The sequence below is a fragment of the Balaenoptera ricei genome, chromosome X (assembly GCF_028023285.1).
Source record: "Balaenoptera ricei isolate mBalRic1 chromosome X, mBalRic1.hap2, whole genome shotgun sequence".
NCBI lineage: Eukaryota > Metazoa > Chordata > Mammalia > Artiodactyla > Balaenopteridae > Balaenoptera > Balaenoptera ricei.
This window is the reverse complement of record NC_082660.1, coordinates 102,204,518-102,222,804: the sequence shown is the minus strand read 5'-3', so window position 1 is coordinate 102,222,804 and position 18,287 is coordinate 102,204,518. Positions and strand designations below refer to the sequence as shown.

At 37.1% G+C, this 18,287-nt stretch overlaps 1 long non-coding RNA gene and 1 pseudogene across 5 annotated transcripts in view; both read right to left on the bottom strand.

The window, feature by feature from the left end:
* Positions 1–18,287, bottom strand: part of LOC132357290 (uncharacterized) — a 927,280-nt gene that overhangs the window by 605,097 nt on the left and 303,896 nt on the right. The window contains exon 7 of one of the 5 annotated variants that reach the window (XR_009500201.1): positions 10,806–11,258. The exons of the other annotated variants lie outside the window; for them this stretch is intronic. This is a non-coding gene — a long non-coding RNA (uncharacterized LOC132357290). Of the gene's footprint in view, positions 1–10,805; positions 11,259–18,287 lie in introns of those variants that run through there. 5 annotated transcript variants of the gene reach the window in all.
* LOC132358068 (U4 spliceosomal RNA) lies at positions 250–373 on the bottom strand (annotated as a pseudogene).

Here is an 18,287-nt window from a genome sequence, read left to right as displayed (position 1 = left end):
TAAGATAGGTATTATTTTCTCCATCTGTCAGATGAGAAAATGGCAGCCTAGAAAGATTTAGTGGAGGAAGCCTAGGAAAAACAGACCCCAGGTGATAGAGCCCACATGACCTTTCTCCAAGACTAGTGTTCTTTCAACTATATGTTCAGTCTCTACCTCCTCTGAACAGGCCTTGAAAACCACATAGCTAATGAACTCCCAAGTCACATCTCTCCTTCAAATATTCATTAAAATTCCTAAATCAAAATGCATAATTATATTATAGAAATAATTAACATTATGTGGGAAAAATCATTACTCTAAACATTTCAATCAGCAATAATTGTGCCTCAGATAAACTTCATGAGCTGTGATATTTCCACTGCACAAAGATACATTAAAAGTTGATTCAGAAGAAAAAGTTGATGTACAAACCACTGGAATCAGAAAAAAAATGTGAATCGACGTTTTAATATAGCAGTTTATTATTTTCATCACTTTTGTACAACCTTTGATGACCTGAATTAACTGTGTAGCTTCCAACATTTAAGAAATCTGAACTGCCTAGTTTCACTTCATGAAATACCTTGCGCCATGACAAACATCTCTACTAACCTTATTCTGACATTTGAAGAAACAAATTCTGACTATGTACAAACAACAAGCAACTGTAATATAATCCTTGAAAATTACCTTGTTACCTAGACAAGAGGGTGAACAGTCACATTATTAAATAAAAAAACAAAAAGGATGGCGTGTTCTTGAGTAGAAGCAGTGCTAATCAATCCAACATGTTTAACACGACTGAACTTCTAAGAGTTGACAGGGACTCAAATGGTCAACAAATCCTGCTGATGGTCATTTATTAATACTTTGAGCATGTGTATGCCTTTTCTGCAATTTGTCTCTGATAGTCCAGCAGTACACTCATGCCCAGCCTCCTTTGGGACAGTCACAGATGTCTCCAAGGCAGCTGTACTGGAGTCTAGAGTGTCACTTACGGCAGTACCACAAGAAAAAGCTGACTAAGTGAAGCACATGTATGAGCTATCAGCATCTTGTGCTTGTGCTTACATGTTATAGATCCATGGTAATCATTGTCAGTAAAGAAGAAGGAAAATGAAGTCAGTTCTTCATATTTTTGTATCACACTTCAGATAGCAAATGGTAGATGAAGTCATTGCCATGGTTACAAAGATAAACAAGAATTGAATGACTGACCTCTGAGAGATATATATAGACATATGTATATATAACATAAACCAGACCTTTCAGTTACCATTCATCCAATTATAGACTAAAAAAAATTGAGGTGAAAATCATAACTAGGAATAGGCTTGTAATAAAATCTCTCCATGTGTTTAATTCCAGAAAAATCACTATATTTTCCTATACCTTTTTATTAGACTGTATATAAATATATAATATCTATCTATATAGGTACAGAGCTCTACATGCATCATATATTTCATATTATTTAATATTCATAAGAATTCTGTGAAATGGGCATGATCATTTTACCATTTTACAGATGAGGAAACTGGGAAATAGACAAATTAAAGGATAAATAACGAAGTCACACAGCTACTGTGTTTTAAAGCTGAGATCTGAGCTCAGGCTCTTCTCACTACATCACATTTCAAGGTCAGCTGGACCTAGAGCAAGTAACTGAGGATAGATGAGGTTGAAATATTCAGAAGCATCTCTGAATACACAGTTTTTGTAGAAGTTCATGAGGGTCCCCTGGAGCTCAACTGATGTTGAGTCGAATGCCATTCTGAGTCACTTAAAAAGAAATGAGTTTGCTTTTCCAGAAAAGACAACTAGTGTGCCCTTTATCTTTCATGTTTGGCACCTCCAGGAAAAGCTCAAAAGTGGCACCTTTTTTTAAAGAGCTGCAGAGTTCCCACTAGACCAGCATTCTACATTGCCTTTAGGCTATGAAGCAAGTACAGGGGTGAAGGAGGAAGGGCGAAGTACAGAAATCTTATTTGCTCATATAAGAAGGCATAACTGGGTTTTATGCTGAATGTACCCTTGCCTTTTTACAGCAAATTATCCGAAGGCTTTTGGTTTAAGGCAAAACTTGCCTAGCTACAGCTGGGGCCAAATCTCACCACAGCCAGTTTTTGTAGATAAAGTTTTATTGGAACACAGCCACATCCACTTGGTTATGTATTGTCTATGGCCGCTTTCATGCTACAAGAGGAGAGTTGAATAGTTGGGGCAGAGAATATACGTCTCACAAAGTCTAAAATATTTTCTACCTGGACTGATACAGAAAAAGGTTGCCAATCCCTGGTTTAAGGAACAAAACCTCTCTGTTTATGAATCTCTGTGGGACTGCCTCCTGAGGCCCTCAGCCTGTAAGTCAGATCTTTTAGGCGTTTCTTCTTGGCTATAAAACAAGACATGTGCTTTGTATTTGGTTAGCAAGCTTCTTAATTGTCTTAATTTGCCTAGAGAGCCTTTGCTAAAGGGTGCTTAGTGATATTTTTACGGCACTGAAAAAAAAAACATACTCTTTTATTTATTTTGCCTCTTTAAAATTTTATTTGAGCCTTTAGAATCCAACTTTCCTTTTCTCTTATTTTTATTACTTCAAATGAGGAATGACAATGGTTCTGCACAGATTCCTTTAGCTGGCCTCCTCCTCCCCACCCCCAAAGACAAATGAAACAATGTTGTCATTACATTCAAGTTTAAATGGGAGATGATTTTCCCAAGATTCAGAGAGAAAAGTTGCTCTAACAAATAGTTTTTTATATTTGTTTAAACTATGCATACCCATCCACATGTCTAGCACACTCATGCAGATCCACTGGGCACTTCTTCCTCAAGGAAGTTCCACCCTCCCTGGCCTTTATGTTACATGTTCTTACCTTATGATAGCACCAGTAAAATACCCTCTGTACAGAATTGGTTCAGGCTTGTCAAGCACCAAAGCCAACCAAGTCAGCTACAAGAATTAAGAATTGGTCTATGTCTTCTTAATTCTGCAGGAGCCCAAGCCCACTGTTATCTCCATAAAATACTTCTTTTCATTCCCCTAGTAAATATATTTCACATAGATACTACATTTGCAGGCCTTTCCTGGTCATTTTCAGCAGCTGCAGGCATTTGCATATCATTCTGCACAATCATTTCAGATGGTTCCCTTTCCTTAGTCACCCTTTTTAGGAAGGCTGGAGCCTCTACACCTAAAATTACTGCTCCCAGCTTCTTCAAGGACGTCCAAGTTAAAGTTCTAGCTCTAGAAATCAATAAGGTCAGGGAAGTGATTTAATTTTAGACCATTCAGATACTGTACGAGAAAATATGTATACTCAAAGCTAGAGTTTCCAGTGTTGATAACATTTAAAACTCAGTCAAGTTACCACTCAACTAATTATGGAGTAAAAAAGCAGGAGGGTGAAAATCATATCTAGGAATAGAGCTGTAATATAATCCCTCCATGTGTTTAATTCTAGAAAATAACTAGATTTTTCTATACCTTTTTATAAGACTAAATGAAAGGAAGTCCAGTGGGGGAATAAAAGAATCTGAAACAAAGCTAACTTAATTGATCTACTTTATATCAAGGGAGGGTTTCCAAAGGCTTCTCTCAATACTCTGTTATTCCTAAATTGCTTCTCATATCATAAAAATATAAGAAGTTAGCTAAGGTTGGTGTCTTTTCTAATAAATTCTAATAATCTTTTTGATAGAGGTGGTTGGCCTTGTCAAATTATTTCTCTTTATAAAAGATAAAGCTAATTCCCACACTAACCCCTAGTCTACAGAAATTCCCAGAGACACTCAAGAAATAGTGAACTCACCTTGCCTGTATTGAGCTAAAACAAACCTCATGGGTACCAGGAGCCAAATGAATCTTGAGACTGAGCTTATCTATAGCTAGATAAATTCCATCCAACAACTGGCCATTTTGAAAACAACCCACAACTAACTGGCTACCAGAATTAATTCAAATAATTACAACCATATTGGCCAGTTTAATACAATTTACCTTTCATTTTCCTCCCAACCAGTTTCTGTAAAAAAAACTTATTGCTCTTCAGGGAAGCAAAAAGTCTCCTGATTTTCACAGTCTAAACTGTTAAGCAACTACCGATCCATTCTTCTCTGCTTAGAGCAACCAGAGTCCCATTATTAGCAGCAGCCACCATGTACTTTTCATTTATGGAAGCACAACCAATGTCTGGGGTGACTGTGTTAAAGTGATGTACAAACCTAACATCTTGTCCTAACACATCCAGAAGAACTGCTTTCAGCCCTTTTCTTTCAAACCAAATGCATAAATAAACACGAGTTTGAGTATACTTTCTACTTCTATACCAACCAAGCAGAACACAAGCCATGAAAGATCAAAATGTCAAAATAAGAAAGAAAAATGTATAAAGAACTTGTGAAAGCAAATATTAATTCTGAAAATGATTAAAAGAAAACTGTAACCACATCTCATCATTTTGTCTATATCTGTTTGTTTAAAATCTAAAATATGCAAAACAAAAGCCCACTTCAATATTCAAGTTAATAAAAGACAAGACAATTTTATATATTTATACTGAGAATCTATCTAATGGTTATTTAAACTATAACAGTTGTAGCTTAGAGAAATTTATAAATAAAACAGATGAAATTTCTAACATAATCTTGATGTTTTACTATTAAGGATATGTCTAGTTAATGTGAATGATAAACTTAAAGAATTTCATATTATCATTACTATAATGAATGCATACTAAGTTCATGGAGTCTCATAATTTTTTTTTTCCGTCTATCTGGGAGTCTTTATTTTGCATTTTTTAAAACATCTTTATTGGACTATAATTGCTTTACAATGGTGTGTTAGTTTCTGCTTTATAACAAAGTGAATCAGTTATACATATACATATGTCTCCATATCTCTTCCCTCTTGTGTCTCCCTCCCACCCACATTTCCTTTCCCACCTCTCTAGGTGGTCACAAAGCACCGAGCTGATCCCCCTGTGCTATGTGGCTGCTTCCCACTACCTATCTATTTTACGTTTGGTACTGTATATATGTCCATGCCACTCTCTCACTTTGTCCCAGCTTACCCTTCCCCCTTCACGTATCCTCAAGTCCATTCTCTAGTAGGTCTGTGTCTTTATTCCCGTCTTGCCCCTAGGTTCTTCTGAACTTTTTTTTTTTCCATATATGTGTGTTAGCATACGGTATTTGTTTTTCTCTTTCTGACTACCTTCACTCTGTATGACAGACGCTAGATCCATCCACCTCACTACAAATAACTCGATTTCGTTTCTTTTTATGGCTGAGTAATATTCCATTGTATATATGTGCCACATCTTTTTTTTAACATCTTTATTAGAGTATAATTGCTTTACAATGGTGTCTTAGTTTCTGCTTTATAACAAAGTGAATCAGTTATACATATATATATGTTCCCATATCTCTTCCCTTTTGCGTCTCCCTCCCTCCCACCCTCCCTATCCAAACCCTCTAGGTGATCACAAACCACCGAGCTGATCTCCGTGTGCTATGCGGCTGCTTCCCACTAGCTATCTGTTTTACGTTTGGTACTGTATATATGTCCATGCCACTCTCTCACTTTGTCACAGCTTACCCTTCCCCCTCCCCATATCCTCAAGTCCATTCTCTAGTAGGTCTGTGTCTTTATTCCCGTCTTACCCCTAGGTTCTTCATGACCTTTTTTTTTTTTTCTTAGATTCCATATATATGTGTTAGCATGCGGGATTTGTTTTTCTCTTTCTGACTTACTTCACTCTGTATGACAGACTCTAGGTCCATCCACCTCACTACAAATAACTCAATTTCGTTTCTTTTTATGGCTGAGTAATATTCCATTGTATATATGTGCCACATCTTCTTTATCCATTCAACTGTTGATGGACACTTTGGTTTCTTCTATGTCCTGGCTATTGTAAATAGAGCTGCAATGAACATTGTGGTACATGACTCTTTTTGAATTATGGTTTTCTCAGGGTATATGCCCAGTAGTGGGATTGCTGGGTCGTATGGTAGTTCTATTTTTAGTTTTTTAAAGAACCTCCATACTGTTCTCCATAGTGGCTGTATCAATTTACATTCCAACCAACAGTGCAAGAGGGTTATCTTTTCCCCACACCCTCTCCAGCATTTATTGTTTGTACATTTTTTGATGATGGCCATTCTGATCGGTGTGAGATGATATCTCATTGTAGTTTTGATTTGCATTTCTCTAATGATTAATGATGTTGAGCATCCTTTCCTGTGTTTATTGGCAATCTGTATATCTTCTTTGGAGAAATATCTATTTAGGTCTTCTGCTCATTTTTGGTTTGGGTTGTTTGTTGTTTTGATATTGAGCTACATGACTGCTTATAAATTTTGGAGATTAATCCTTTATCAGTTGCTTCATTTGCAAATATCTTCCCCCATTCTGTGGGTTGTCTTTGTGTCTTGTTTACAGTTTCCTTTGCTGTGCAAAAGCTTTTAAGTTTCATTAGGTCCCGTTTGTTTATTTTTGTTTTTATTTCCATTTCTCCAGGAGGTGGGTCAAAAAGGATCTTGTTGTGATTTATGTCACAGAGTGTTCTGCCTATGTTTTCCTCTCAGAGTTTGATAGTGTCTGGCCTTATATTTAGGTTTTTTATCTATTTTGAGTTTATTTTTTTGTGTGGTGTTAGGGAGTGTTCTAATTTCATTCTTCTACATGTAGCTGTCCAGTTTTCCCAACACCATTTATTGAAGAGGCTGCCTTTACTCCACTGTATATTCTTGCCTCCTTTATCAAAGATAAGGTAACCATACGTGTGTGGGTTTATCTCTGCAATATCTGTCCTGTTCCATTGATCTATATTTCTCTTTTTGTGCCAGTACCATACTGTCTTGATTACTGTAGCTTTGTAGTATAGTCTGAAGTCAGGTAGCTTGATTCCTCCAGCTCCGTTTTTCTTTCTTAAGATTGTTTTGGCTATTCGGGGTCTTTTGTATTTCCATACAAATTGTGAAATGTTTTGTTCTAATTCTGTGAAAAATGTCAGTGGTAGTTTGATAGGGATTGCATTGAATCTGTAGATTGCTTTGGGTAGTATAGTCATTTGCACAATATTGATTATTCCAATCCAAGAGCATGGTATATCTCTCCATCTGTTTGTATCATCTTTAATTACTTTCATCAGTGTCTTATAATTTTCTGCATACAGGTCTTTTGTCTCCTTAGGTAGGTTTATTCCTAGATATTTTATTCTTTTTGTTGCAGTGGTAAATGGGAGTGTTTTCTTAATTTCTCTTTCAGATATTTCATCATTGGTGTATAGGAATGCAAGAGATTTCTGTGCATTACTTTTGTATCCTGCTACTTTACTAAATTCATTGATTAGCTCTAGTAGTTTTCTGGTAGCATCTTTGCGATACTCTATGTACAGTATCATGTCATCTGCAAACAGTGACAGCTTTACTTCTTCTTTTCCAATTTGGATACCTTTTATTTCTTCTTCTTCTCTGATTGCTGTGGCTAACACTTCCAAAACTATGTTGAATAATAGTGGTGAGAGTGGGCAACCTTGTCTTCTTCCTGATCTTAGTGGAAATGGTTTCAGTTTTTCACCATTGAGGACGATGTTGGCTGTGGGTTTGTCATATATGGCCTTTATTATGTTGAGGAAAGTTCCTTCTATGCCTACTTTCTGGAAGGTTTTTATCATAAATTGGTGTTGAATTTAGTCAAAAGCTTTCCCTGCATCTACTGAGATGAGCATATCGTTTTTCTCCTTCAATTTTTTAATATGGGGTATCACATTGATTGATTTGCGTATACTGAAGAATCCTTGCATTCCTAGGATAAACCTCACTTGATCATTGTGTATGATCCTTTGAATGTGCTGTTGGATTCTGTTTCCTAGTATTTTGTTGAGGATTTTGTATCTATGTTCATCAGTGATATTGGCCTGTAGTTTTCCTTCTTTGTGACATCTTTGTATGGTTTTGGTATCAGGGTGATGGTGGCCTCGTAGAATGAGTTTGGGAGTGTTCCTCCCTCTGCAATATTTTGGAAGAGACTGAGAAGGATAGGTGTTAGCTCTTCTCTAAATGTTTGGTAGAATTCGCCTGTGAAGCCATCTGGTCCTGGGCTTTTGTTTGTTGGAAGATTTTTATCACAGTTTCAATTTCAGTGCTTGTGATTGGTCTGTTCATATTTTCTATTTCTTCCTGGTTCAGTCTTGGAAGGTTGTGCATTTCTAAGAATTTGTCCATTTCTTCCAGGTTGTCCATTTTACTGGCATATAGGTGCTTGTAGTAATCGTTCATGATCCTTTTTATTTCTCCAGTGTCAGTTGTTACTTCTCCTATTTCATTTCTAATTCTATTGATTTGAATCTTCTCCCTTTTTTCTTGATGAGACTGGCTAATGGTTTATCAATTTTGTTTATCTTCTCAAAGAACCAGCTTTTAGTTTTATTGATCTTTGCTATCGTTTCCTTCATTTGTTTTTCATTTATTTCTGATCTGATCTTTATGATTTCTTTCCTTCTGCTAACTGTGGGGTTTTTTTGTTCTTCTTTCTCTAATTGCTTTAGGTGTAAGGTTAGGTTGTTTATTTGAGATGTTTCTTGTTTCTTAAGGTAGTATTGTATTGCTGTAAACTTCCCTCTTAGAACTGCTTTCGCTGAATCCCATAGGATTTGGGTCATCGTGTTTTCATTGTCATTTGTTTCTAGGTATTTTTTTATTTCCCCTTTGATTTCTTCAGTGATCTCTTGGTTATTAAGTAGTGTGTTGTTTAGTGTCCATGTGTTTGTATTTCTTACAGATTTTTTTCCTGTAATTGATATCTAGTGTCATAGCGTTGTGGTTGGAAAAGATACTTGATACGATTTCAATTTTCTTAAATTTACCAAGGCTTGATTTGTGACCCAAGATATGATGTATCCGGGAGAATGTTCCATGAGCACTTGAGAAGAATGTGTATCTGTTGTTTTTGGATGGAATGTCCTATAAATATCAATTAAGTCCATCTTGTTTAATGTATCATTTAAAGCTTGTGTTGCCTTATTTATTTTCATTTTGGATGATCTGTCCATTGGTTGGATTATCTGTCCATTGGTGAAAGTGGGGTGTTAAAGTCCCCTACTATGATTGTGTTACTGTCGATTTCCCCTTTTATGGCTGTTAGTATTTGCCTTATGTATTAAGGTACTCCTATGTTGGGTGCATAAATATTTACAATTGTTATATCTTCTTCTTGGATTGATCCCTTGATCATTATGTAATGTCCTTCTTTGTCTCGTGTAATAGTCTTTGTTTCAAAGTCTATTTTATCTGATATGAGAATTTCTACTCCAGCTTTCTTTTGATTTCCATTTGCATGGAATATCTTTTTCCATCCCCTCACTTTCAGTCTGTATGTGTCCCTAGGTCTGAAGTGAGTCTCTTGTAGACAGCATATATATGGGTCTTGTTTTTGTATCCATTCAGCCAGTCTATGTCTTTTGGTTGGAGCATTTAATCCATTTACATTTAAGGTAATTATCGATATGTATGTTCCTATTACCATTTTCTTAATTGTTTTGCATTTGTTATTGTAGGTCTTTTCCTTTTCTTGTGTTTCCTGCCTAGAGAAGTTCCTTTAGCATTTGTTGTAAAGCTGGTTTGGTGGTGCTGAATTCTCTTAGCTTTAGCTTTTCTGTAAAGGTTTTAATTTCTCCGTGAAATCTGAATGAGGTCCTTGCTGAGTAGAGTAATCTTGGTTGTAGGTTTTTCTCCTTCATCACTTTAAATATGTCCTGCCACTCCCTTCTGGCTTGCAGAATTTCTGATGAAGGATCAGCTGTTAACCTTATGGGGATTCCCTTGTGTGTTATTTGTTTTTTTTCCCTTTCTGCTTTTAATATTTTTTCTTTGTATTTAATTTTTTTTAATAAATTTATTTATTTATTTATTTATTTTGACTGTGTTGGGTCTTCGTTTCTGTGCAAGGGCTTTCTCCAGTTGCGATGAGTGGGGGCCACTCTTCATCGGGATGCACGGGCCTCTCACTGTCGCGGCCTCTCCCGTTGCAAAGTACAGGCTCCAGACGCGCAGGCTCAGTAGTTGTGGCTCACGGGCCTAGCCGCTCCGCGGCATGTGGGATCTTCCCGGACCGGGGCATGAACCCGTGTCCCCTGCATTGGCAGGCGGACTCTCAACCACTGCGCCATCAGGGAAGCCCTGTATTTAATTTCTGATAGTTTGATTAATATGTGTCCTGGTGTGTTTCTCCTTGGATTTATCCTGTATGGGACTCTCTGTGCTTTCAGGACTTGATTAACTATTTCCTTTCCCATATTAGGGGAGTTTTCAACTATAATCTCTTCAAATATTTTATCAGTCCCTTTCTTTTTCTCTTCTTCTTCTGGGACCCCTATATTTCAGATGTTGGTGCGTTTAATTTTGTTCCAGAAGTCTCTGAGACTGTCCTCAATTCTTTTCATTCTTTTTTCTTTTTTCTGCTCTGTAGTAGTTATTTCCACTATTTTGTCTTCCAGGTCAATTATCTGTTCTTGTGCCTCAGTTATTCTGCTATTGATCCCTTCTAGAGAATTTTTCAATTCATTTATTCTGTTGTTCATCACTGTTTGTTTGCTCTTTAGTTCTTCTAGGTCCTTATTAAACGTTTCTTTTATTTTCTCCTTTCTATTTCCAAGACTTTGGATCATCTTTACTATCATTATTCTGAATTCTTTTTCAGGTAGACTGCCTATTTCCTCTTCATTTGTTAGGTCTGGTGGGTTTTTACCTTGCTCCTTCATCTGCTGTGTGTTTCTCTGTCTTCTCATTTTGCTTAACTTACTGTGTTTGGGGTCTCCTTTTCGCAGGCTGCAGGTTCGTAGTTCGCATTGTTTTTGGTGTCTGTCCCCAGTGGCTAAGGTTGGTTCAGTGGGTTGCGTAGGCTTCCTGGTAGAGGGGACTCGTGCTTGTGTTCTGGTGGATGAGGCTGGATCTTGTCTTTCTCGTGGGCAGGTGTACGTCTGGTGGTGTGTTTTGGGGTGTCTGTGGCCTTATTATTTTAGGCAGCCTCTCTGCTAATGGATGGGGTTGCATTCCTGTCTTGCTACTTGTCTGGCATAGGGTGTCCAGCACTGTAGCTTGCTGGTCCTTGAGTGGAGCTGGGTCTTGGTGTTGAGATGGAGATCTCTGGGAGACTTTCGCCATTCGATATTATGTGGACCTGGGAGGTTTCTTGTGGACCCGTGTCCTGAACTTGGCTCTCCCACCTCAGAAGCACAGCCCTGATGTCTGGCTGGAACACCAAGAGCCTGTCATTCACACGGGTCAGAATAAAAGGGAGAAAAAGAAAGAAGGAAAGGAAGAAGAAGATAAAATAAAATAAAGTTATTAAAATAAAAAATAATTATTAAAAAAATTTTTTTAAGTAATAAAATTAAAAAAAGAAAGAAAGAACATCAAAACCAAAAAACAAATCCACTAATGATAACAAGTGCTAAAACTATACTAAACAAAACAAAACAAAACAAAAACAAAAACGGACAGACAGAACCCTGGGAAAAATGGTAAAAGCAAAGCTATACAGACAAAATCACACACAGAAGCATACACATACACACTCTCAAAAAGAGAAAAAGGGAAAAATATATATATATATCATTGCTCCCAATGTCCACCTCCTCAATTTGGGATGATTCTTTTTCTATTCAGGTATTCCACATATGCAGGGTACATCAAGTTGATTGTGGAGACTTAATCCACTGCTCCTGAGGCTGCTGGGACAAATTTCCCTTTCTCTTCTTTGTTCACACAGCTCCTGGGGTTCAGCTTTGGATTTGGCCCCGCCTCTGCATGTAGGTTGTCTGAGGGCGAGTGTTCTTCGCTCAGAGAGGACGGGGTTAAAGGAGCAGCTGATTCGGGGGCTCTGTCTCACTCAGGCGGGGGAAGGGAGGGGTACGGAGTGCAAAGTGAGCCTGCAGCGGCAGAGGTTGGCATGACGTTGCACCAGCCTGAGGCACACCATGTGTTCTCCCAGGGAAGTTGTCCCTGGATCACGGGACCCTGGCAGTGGCAGGCTGCACAGGCTCCTGGGAGGGGAGGTGTGGATAGTGACCTGTGCTTGCACACAGGCTTCTTGGTGGCTGCAGTAGCAGCCTTAGCGTCTCATGCCCGTCTTTTGTGTCCATGCTGATAGCCAAGCCTCGCGCCCATCTCTGGAGCTCCTTTAAACAGTGCTCTTAATCCCCTCTCCTTGCACACCAGGAAACAAAGAGGCAAGAAAAAGTCTCTTGCCTCTTCAGCAGCTCCAGACCTTTTCCAGGACTCCCTTCCAGCTAGCTACGGCGCACTAGCCCCCTTCAGGCTGCGTTCACGCAGCCAACCCCAGTCCTCTCCTTGGGATTGACCTCCAAAGCCCGAGCCTCAGCTCCCAGCTCCCACCCACCCTGACGGGTGAGCAGACAAGCCTCTCAAGTTGGTGAGTGCTGGTTGGCACCAATCCTCTGTGCTGGAATCTCTCCACTTTGCCCTCCACACTCCTGTTGCTGTGCTCTCCTCTGTGGCTCCGAAGTTTCCCCCTCTGCCACCTGCAGTCTCTGCCAGAGAAGGGGCTTCCTAGTGTGTGGAAACCTTTCCTCCTTCACAGCTCCCTCCCACTGGTGTAGGTCCCGTCCCTATTCTTTTGTCTCTGTTTTTTTCTTTTTTCTTTTGCCCTACCCAGGTACGTGGGGAGTTTCTTGCCTTTTGGGAGGTCTGAGGTCTTCTGCCAGCTTTCAGTAGGTGTTCTGTAGGAGTTGTTCCACATGTAGACGTATTTCTGATGTATTTGTGGGGAGGAAGGTGATCTCCACATCTTACTCTTCTGCCATCTTGAAGCTCCTACTCTCATAAATTCTTATACCTTAAATATGTGACTCTGGCATGTAAAATAGTAAGCATTTGAGTTATGTGTCTCTGTGTGTGTGTGTGTGTGTGTGTGTGTGTGTGTGTGTGTACATGTGTACAAAGATGGGTGGCTTGGCCAGATCAAAAAAATCTTAAGGTCTCCATTTTCAAGGAAGAAATATTTTTGGAGTGTGAAAATATGCCACATGAAATAATTAGTGATACATGTTTGAGTAGTTCACTAGTGATAAAGAAATCCATATGGGGTAGGGTCAACTGAATCTTGAGAGACAGGTAAGATGTGAATAAACAGAGAGGCAGAAATTAGCACTGTATGCTCAGTAGACAATGAGATCTCTGCTAGTTTTCTCCTAAGTTTTTGTAAACAATCAAATGGAGCTAAAACAAAAGACAGGTATGTATTCATTTACAAATGTTAAATTAAAAATAAAAGAATAACAGATTTGTTTCATAGACACACTGCTAATTAGCTATAAGGAGCTTCTTAGGAAAAAAAATTGCAATCTTTTTTTTCTCTTTGTAAGGATGATTAATTCAAGCTCTGCCATCCTGATGCTTCTCACAGTGAGAAAAGAGATATGATTCCACTCATATCACAAAAGTCTACTTTAGAGGACACAGCTGGCATTTGTGACTAAATTCTTGAGAGTAGTTATAAGCTGAATTTCATTCAAAACTCATTGTAATGGCAAAGCTCTGACATCAATTTAGAAAGTTGGAATTTTAACAAAACTTTTTATGCATTTAACCATAATTTTGGAGTTATGTAAAGACTATGAATAATTCACTTAGCATACTGTACTTTATTCACAATCTAGGAAATAAATTACAAGATATAAGGCTGGGCTTGAGAGTAGGTCTGCCTAGTGTAATCCTTGGGTTTACACCATATGTGGTTTTTACAGATGCCACAGACTTCACAAGTTAGAGAAGCAATGAATAATAAATTTAATATATTTATAAATTTAAATAAATTTAAATTTAATAAATCCCTTATTAAAATATATTGGATTTACACTTACACTCTAGAAAACTGCAAAAAGCCATGATTCCTACCTTAACAATGGGAGCAATCCAAGTAAGCTCTGAAATCATAACTTTTAAATTCATTAGAGAACTGAGAATACAAATAAAACTAAACTTAATAATCTTCAGAAAGTGATACATACTTCCAAGTAGAGAAAAAAACCCATAGCTACTTTTATCCTTAGCAGGGAGGAGGAGGCAAACAGAATCAGACATAGACTGGTAAGGAGAATTCAGCAAGAGTTTTAAAAAATTTTAGTGGCAAAACATAGGCAGACTGATAGATCAGCATGTCTTACAAGGAGCAACATACCCACCCACCAACTCTTTGCCATGGGCCTTCACTGATAGCAAAGAAGAAGTATGCTAAAGGCAGGGGCAAGGCCAGATTGCTGAGATAAACTTTGCTGGTACACTCTGGTCTTCGTAGAGTGCACTTCACTGGCTCCCTGAAAGCTGACAGCAGATCAGCCAGATTGAGATCCCCCATAGTGCTGAACGCAAGGGAGAGTACTGTAAAGAAAAGAGAACTTCCCATTGACCCAAAAGACTGTCAGCAAAGCTGTAGAGCATTAAGAGAACACAAGAGTTTCATCATTACTCAGATTTCCAGCAATTCTGTGGAGAAAAACATAGCCCCATCCTGAAAACAATTAAATCCACTAGTAAGTGGAATCTACTGAAACAAAGCCAAAATAGTTAAAAGAATCAGATCAAAATATGGCTAAGGTGTTGAAATTAACAAAAGGCACCTCTAAAATAAATATTACGTTAAAGGATCTAGTGGAAGAGGTAGAAAACAAGCATTAACAGAGGGGGAATTTCATTAGAAAAATGGAAATTGTAAACAAAAAATAAAACAAAATAATAAAAACAAATGGGAATGTTAACAGTGAAAATGACCATATCAGAGATGAAAAATAAATTTGATGGACCGAACAGTAGGCTGAACACAACAGAGAAAAATATTATTGAATTTTAAGAAATGTGAAACAAAAGCAAGCCAAGCAAATGGGATCTGTGGGATGTTATAACATATGTGTAATTAGAGTCCCAGAAAGAAGTAGAGAGAGCATGAGGCAGAAGAAATATTTGAAGAGAAAGCAGCTAAAAAGTTTTTAAATTGACAATGATAAATTAAAATGATAAATGGTATCAAACCACAGAACTAAGAATCTCAGCTAAATTCATAAAAGATAAATAAAAGGAGCCCACACTTAAAACATTTCACAGCTAGACTACTTAAAACCAAAGATTAAAAAGTTCTTAACAGCCATCAGAGTGGGAAAAAAGACAAATTATATAAAAGGATATAATGACAAGAATGCTGGCTGAATTACTGATACAAATGACCAAGCACAGAACAAAATAGAGCAATGTGTTTGTAAAGTCCTAAGGGAAAAAAGCTGCCAATCAAGAATTCTATATTCAGCAAAAATGTCCTTCACATATGACAGCAAAGTAAATATATTTTAGACAGACGAAAGCTGAGTTAATTCATCTTTACCAGACATACAATATGATAAATTCTGAAAAATAGCTCTTCAGGCTAAATGAAAATGAAACCTGATGAAAATCCAGATCTGCAGGAAGGAATGAAAAACAGAAGAAAGGGTTAACAGGTGAGTAATGACAAAAAATTTTTAATTGTTTTCTATATTATATAGGTGTGTATTACATTTTTTAAAAGATTATTAACTCAAAATGAAAAAGTAACTATTTATTAGGGGTTTATTAAAATAACATAAATAAATAAAATAAATTAGCAAAATACATGGCTCTGATGACACAAAGGGAAGGAAGTTCTAAATGGAATTATCCTTTTGTAAGGTACTTCATTTTTCATAAAATGGCATAAAATTATTTGAAGATATCTTGTAATAAGTTCAAGATAGATATCGTAATTTCTCTAACAACCAGTAAAATAATATGAAATCATAAAATTAAGTAAATAGAGAAAGTAAAATAATATGTTATTTAAACACATGGGAAATGCTAAAGAAGGAAGATAAGAAAGGAAAGAGAAAGAAAGAATAGACAGATTAAATAAAAATAAATACCAGGGTAATAGACTGAATCATAGATGATTACATTAAGTATAAATGAATTAAACACTGTAATTAAAAAGTGATCATGAGATACACTAAAAAAGTAGACCATAACTATATGGAGTTTATAGAAACACCTTTAAATATAAAGACACAGATAGGATGAGAGTAAACGTGTGGAAAATGTCACAGTATGAAACATTAACAATAAGAAAACTAGTGTGCCAGGTGAATATCAGACAAAGTACACTTTGAGAGAAATAGCATTGCTAGAGATGCTATTTAGAAGAATCAAAAGCATAAAGAGTAAGTTCTATGACTGCAAACATATTGAATTAGAAATCAACATATAATATTGTAAATCAACTGCACATAAATAAATAAATAAATAAATAAAAGAAACCAAGAAATAGGAGTGATGGCAGCAGGAATGGCACAGTAAGGACCCCTATTAATGCTCTCCTTAGAAAAACAAGAACATCTGCAAAAAAAAAAAAAACTATCAAAATCAGCATTTTCAATAGTTTAGGAAATTAACGAAAGCCTTGCAAAAATCGAGGGAGTGTTTATTCAAGAGAAGAAGCTAAATTTCAGTAAAAATAGCGAATCTTTAGGTGTCTTAACCTGCCCTACTCCTGTCCCCCTCTTCTCAGCCCTGAGGTAGCCTTGAAAACCATTACTCTACAATCATGGTGAAAACCAGCAGTCTAGTAGCCACTGAAGGGGGCAGAATAGGGTAGGACCTCCTCCAAAGGCCAATTCCCAGTTAGTTGATACGATTGGATCTGTCTGGCAATTCACTGAAAAATCTCACTCACAAGGCTTTTCTTTATTTGACCTGACCCAGAGGTCACCCAGTAGAAAGCAGCTTTTTTCCTGGGAATGTCTGTGAAAGACAACCAGTGGTGATTGTTTAACTTCACAACTGCCTGTGGTGCTGATAACAATTGGAGTAAACAACAAGCTAACCAAAAATCTTAAAAAGAAAAGATAGGGATTATGTTTATAAGGGTGTTGAAAAGTTTAAACAAATTCTTGGGAATATAGAAGTCCATGTACATATGAAGGGCTGTGTGTATGCTCAGGAAAGAACTGAGAAGGCACTAAGCACTCACATATGGCTAACCTTGAGGTTATGCACAATCAGGCAGTGAAGGATAAAGGTGGGATTGCCAACTGCCTGCCTGATCATTGGTATGCCCCAACACACATACACAAAGCCTCCTGGCAAAAACTGGGAAAGTTATTGATTCCAAAGAATTAATTAAATACCTGTCCAATCATTACTGACTATTAAGCTAACCAAGCAGAGATTTCAGTAGCCACACTTGAAAAAGAATACAGACTTTATTGAATTAGTTCAGGAAAGTTACTAAGCCACAACAAGGTACAACAGCAACAACAAACAGTAATGACAACAAAGCCAGGGGGTTCCATATCCAGAGTTGTCACATTATACTATTCAAAATTTACAGTTCTCAACAACAAGAAAATAACTGCAATACACACACACACACACACACACACGCACACAAAAGTACGTCTATATACAATGGAGAAAAGACAGTATATTCAATAAGTGGTGCTGGGAAAACTGGACAGCTACACGTAAAAGAATGAAATTAGAACACTCCCTAACACCATACAAAAAAATAAACTCAAAATGGATTATAGACCTATATGTAAGGCTGGATACTACAAAACGCTTAGAAGAAAACATAAGTAGAACACTCTCTGACATAAATCACAACAAGATCTTTTTCAATCCACTGCCTACAGTAATGAAAATAAAAACCAAAAAAGAAAAACAAATGGGACCTAATTAAACTTAAAAGCTTTTGCACAGCAAAGGAAACCATAAACAAAATGAAAAGAAAACCCACAGAATGGGAGAAAATATTTGCTTATGAATATTTGCAGACTGACAAGGGATTAATCTCCAAAGTAAACAAACAGCTCATACAGCTCAATATCCAAAAAAAAAACAAATAATCCAACCAAAAAATGGTCAGACGATCTAAATAGACATTTTTCCAAAAAAGACATACAGATGGCCAAAGAGCACTTGAAAAAATGCTCAGTATCACTAATTATTAGAGAAATGAAAATCAAAACTACAAAGAGGTATCACCTCACACCAGTCAGAATGGCCATCAGCAAAAAGTCTACAAACAATAAATGCTGGAGAGAATGTGGAGAAAAGGGAACCCTCCTACACTGTTGGTAGGAATGTAAATTGGTACAGCCACTATGGAGAACAGTATGGAGTTTCCTTTAAAAACTAAAAATAGAGCTACCATATGATCCAGCAATCCCACTCCTGGGCATATATCTGGAGAAAAACATGCTTTGAAAGGATAC